Source organism: Capsicum annuum, chromosome 1, assembly GCF_002878395.1.
Source record: "Capsicum annuum cultivar UCD-10X-F1 chromosome 1, UCD10Xv1.1, whole genome shotgun sequence".
Classification (NCBI taxonomy): Eukaryota; Viridiplantae; Streptophyta; class Magnoliopsida; order Solanales; family Solanaceae; genus Capsicum; species Capsicum annuum.
In genome coordinates, this window is record NC_061111.1 from 19,862,399 (window position 1) to 19,867,393 (window position 4,995).

The following is a 4,995-nucleotide window of genomic DNA, read 5'->3' on the forward strand; positions in this document are numbered from 1 at the left end:
TATCAAAAATTTGCAGCTAGTGAGCCTCCTTTACTTCGAAAGGCCTGGTTATAAAACTTATTATTGTTATTTTATTTTGATTCATGGTCCGAATAGGGGCCTTGTCCCAGATTTCAGATAAATGTCATTTTCAGTTGTTAGAGATTTCACAAACTGATGTTAGACATTGTTAGAGGTTTATGGGTTCCATTCTAGATTGTTCAATTAAATTATGATATTGAACATGATTCCGTATAATATTATATTTCCATATTTTTCTTCATATTATATAAACGTATGTATGATTTCTAGATAAAGAAGGGCACTCGGGCCTTCACGGTTTGGGATGCCCATCACAGCTAGGGCCCCGATTTGGGTCATGATAAACTTGGTATCAGAGCATGGTTCATGGTTTCAGGGAGTCTATGAAATTGTGTCTAGTAGAGTCTTGCTTATGGGTGTATTGTGCACCACACTTATATTCAGGAGGTTGCCGGGCACTTAGGAGTTGTTTCTTATTCTTTCATACTCTAGATCGTGTTGTAGAGTTGTCCATAAGAAAGTTATATAAATTCATTCCTTGTTCTAATTTCATGGGCCATGCCTCACTATCGAGGCGATACAAGTCTAAGAGTCTAGCTGCCCCAACAATATGGTTCTCTCTGATTGAGTCATCCATAAAGTTATGAGATAGCATGAGGACTTGAGAGGAGTCTATTAGTGCTTCAAGTTGTATTAATTTGAGTGTATGCTCTTTTTCTGATGAAATCATGCTTTTCAACCTGAGGTACAAACTCTATTTAGTCCCCTTTCAAAATTCATACTGCAGATGTCATGTATAAGGGTAATGATGTGTAACAAAATGTTGGAACTGTATTTCCACCCGAGTATTAGTATTTGTTAAAGTGTCATGACTTATTGGTATGGATCAACTAGTGCTGATATTATGGCTATATATGGTATGGGGGGAATAGGTAAATCTACCCTAGCCAAGACTGCTTACAATCTTAACTTTGACAAATTTGATAGCAGCAGCTTTTTTGCTGATGTGAATAGAACTTCAGAAAGACATGATGGTCTGGTAAGTCTTCAAAGATAACTTCTTTCAAATGTTCTAGGGAAGAAGGTTGAAAAGATATACAATGTTGACGAAGGAGTCATCAAGATTCAAGAGGCCATCTAATGCAGAAGAATCCTTCTTGTTCTCGATGATGTGGATGATAGAGATCATCTAAATACTATTCTTGGGATGCAAGAATGGTTTTATCCAGGTAGTGAAATAATCATAACAACATGAAATCAACATTTGTTTGATGCTAGTGAGGTCTACAGTTGTAAGATGTACAAGGTCACGCCATTGAATGCTCAAGAATCAATTCGACTCTTCAACCGGCATGCTTTCAGAAAAGAAAAACCTTTAGAAGATCACGAGGACCTTTTAGAAAAGGTGACACTTCATTATAAAGGGACTCCTTTGGCTGTCAAAGTTTTAGGTTCTTCACTTTGTGACGGAAGTATAGAGGTGTAGGAGAGTGCATTGAGGAAGTTAAAGGCAATCCTTGATAATAAAATCCTGGAAAAAACTCAGAATCAACTACAATTTGCTGCTAAATGATGATATATAGAATCTATTCCTCGATATTTTCTTTTTCTTTGTTGGAAAGGATAAGATTATGCAATTACCATACTCAATGAATGTGTTTTTTTTTTAAGTAGAAGGAATTTAGATTCTTTTTGATAGATGTCTGATCGAGATGGAGAAGGACAGATTGAAAGTACATTCACTGATTCAAGATATAGGAAGAGAAATTATCTTCCAAGAATCCCCTTTAGAGCCTTGGAAATGAAGCAGTGTTTGGCGATACAGAGATTCCTTCAATGTATTGAGTGCAAAAAAATGGAACTGAAAAAAAATTGAAGGCCTAGTTTTTGACAAGGGAATGTCCAACAAATTATCCAAAGTAGTCAAGTCTTTCAAATCATATTTCTTCAGTAAAGATGCTGGTCTGTTCGGTCATGGAAAATGCTGTAAGCATTTTGATAATGCCAACACAGAACGTTCAAACAATATAGAATTAGAAGCTGATGTATGTTTTGAAATACAGAGACTGAGGATACTCCATCTTAGATATGTAAGGATAACTGGATTCTATAGTTTGTTTCCAAAAATTCTAAGATTACTCTATTAGTCTGGATTTCATATGAAGATCAACCCTGACGATCTCTCTTTAGATAGCCTGGTTTCCCTTAAAATAAAAGAAAAAGTTACTTGAAAAAAAAAATCCTGGGGGGGAATCAAGATTCTCAAATCATTAATGATCCTCAACTTTAGTCGTTCCCATTTCCTAAAAACAACTCCTGATTTTTCTGGACTTCCCAACCTGAAAACTTTGATCCTAAAAGACTGCATTAAGTTGGCCAGGATTTACGAATCAATTGGATGCCTTGATAGACTTGTGTATCTAAACTTAAGAGATTGCAAGAATCTAAGGAAACTCCCTGGAAGCTTTTGTATGCTCAAATCCTTAGAAAAACTTATTATCTCTAGATGTTCTGGACTAGTTACGACAGTTATAGAGCTAGGAAAGCTAGAATCTTTGACAACCCTATAGGCTGACAGAATGAATTTTGGTCAGCTAGCCGCGGTTGGTAATGAGAATTCTTGGAGGGCCTTCTGGCAAACTTGGTCATCAAAGTTGAGAAGATCCCCAGGCTCTAACCAGATTTTATTTTCTTCCTTATCAAGTTCACTCATCAGATTAAGTCTTGCAAAATGTAACTTAACAGATGATGTTCTATCCTTCGACCTCAACAACCTTCCCTCATTATGCTTCTTGATTCTAAGTGAAAACTTGATTTATAACTTGCCTCAGAGTATCAAAAATATTGGTATGCTCTGAGACCTTTGGTCAGATGGATGTCTGAGTTTCAAATCTTTGCCAGAGCTTCCACCAAGCCTTGTTACATTGAAGGCGGTTAGATTCTCATCACTGGAAACAATTAAAAATCTACCAAACCTAATGGCAACTGTCTTTTTAGATGTCATGGAAAGTGAGAGCTTAAGTGAGATTTCAGGAGTTTTCAAACTAAAGCCCATGGATAGTTTTGAAGTGGAATTGCTGAATACTCTAGGCCTTTTTCTTAACTTAGATGACAGCACACTAGATACAGTGGTTGAAATATTTAATAGGTTCACTAGCACAAAAAGGATATATTCAGTACAGTAGGGTCTCTATGAATTTGGCATCTTCAACACTTATTTTCTAGGAAATGAGGTTCCAAGATGGTTCAGTAACAAAAGTGAATAGAGGTTGTTGACATTTAATGTGGATTCACTTCCTAATGTCAAGATAACAGGACTGCTTATTTGCATTATCTATGAATGTTCTAGTCCTCGTATATTTTTTTTATTATAGTAAATTTGAGGGTGCCCATACAATTGATATCAAGGTCCAAATCATCACAAAGGGTCTTAATTGGATTTATGCCCCATTGTTCATTGACATTCCAGGAGAGAAATACAAGTTGAAATTTTTATGCCACTGGAAGTTTGGCCAGTATTTACAAACTGGTGATCAGATTAATGTTTCATTGCCTTGTTCGAGTAAAACTTTTAAGATGAAAGAGTTTGGAGTTACACTTGCATATGACAAGCTTGAATCGGACCAGTCTTTAGCATCTACTAGTGAAGCAAGAGTGCTTGCAACGCGACATACTCCAATTAGTCATGATTATCAATTTGAAAAAAGTGTCATGCAAGACTTTATGCCTTCATATCAGTTGGCAGTTCATCATTTCTACCTTTCTTACCCTGATTACTATGTGTTCCATGACAATGCAAATTTTGTTGTGAGGTCAATATTGAAGGAGAAATTGTTTGAGGATTATTATGTGCAGACTGTAGGTTCAGGGGTTTGGGTAGAAGAAGAGGATGACGATGATAACATATTTGATTTTGATGATGATGATGAAGACGAAAAGGCTATACTGGCAGAGAAAGAGGAGTTGTTTGAAAAATCTTGGTGAAAGAAATGGAACAATTCCATAGTAGTGTGTACACATTAACGAGCTAAAATGATTTGTTATATTTGAAGATGAAAAACTTGATGTGATTCTTGAACTAAGGTTATAGGTGAAAGGGAAAATAAGGAGATGAACTATTGTTGTGAGGAATAGCTAAGAAGGAGAAATGTGGCAAAAATATTTGCGAAAATAATTGAAAATTTTTAGTCTTAGTGGGTAGATCCATGTAGTGGGTGTAGTAATGATTAGGCTTGAATGTTGTGTTGTGATTGTACTAACCATGTGTTGTATGTTTAGTACTCCTTGATTTAAAATTTGAGTGTGTTTGATAGTAGTGATAAGGTGAAGTAAATCTTCTTTAGTGGATGTAGAATATGGTCCCATAGCTCAAGCTATCACCTTTTTTCTTCGAGTTAAGCTTCAATATAAGAGTATTATATAGTAGGACTCAAACTCGTATGGTTAGATGTGTATTAGGAGAATTGTAAGTTGGAGAATTCTTCAATTCTTATGTCTCGCGAGAATCTTATCTCATTTCTTGTACCAATCTTAATCAGGCCAATGATTCTTATAAAAATTCATGTCTTACAATGTTTTGATCATGTGCTATAAAACACATGCCAAGATCGTGTCGACATCAAGTTTTGTTATCACATGTTTTGTGCTTATATGTTTTCCTAGAGGTTATCATGAATCTCGTTGACTCCCTTCACATATTTTGTTGAGGAAAAATGTTCAATGCGATGTTACGTTCTCCATTCTACACTTTTAGAGCTTCCAAAGTCCCTACCCATCATTCAGGGACGAATGTTCCCAAGGGGGAGATAATGTAACACCCCGCACATTCAGGCTAAAGTTTAAACCATCATTCCTACCGTATAGACCCAAACTCATGGATTTTTTTTTAATAAATATGTGATGATAAATCCTATAGGTTGTGAATACCTTCGAATGTGAATTGAGGTCACAAAAATCCCCTATCTCAGAGATGAG

The 4,995-nt window shown here is 35.9% G+C and overlaps 1 pseudogene; it reads left to right on the forward strand.

The window, feature by feature from the left end:
* The first annotated feature begins 889 nt into the window (after positions 1-889).
* On the forward strand, positions 890-1,691 carry LOC124897267 (annotated as a pseudogene).
* The last annotated feature ends 3,304 nt before the right edge of the window (positions 1,692-4,995 follow it).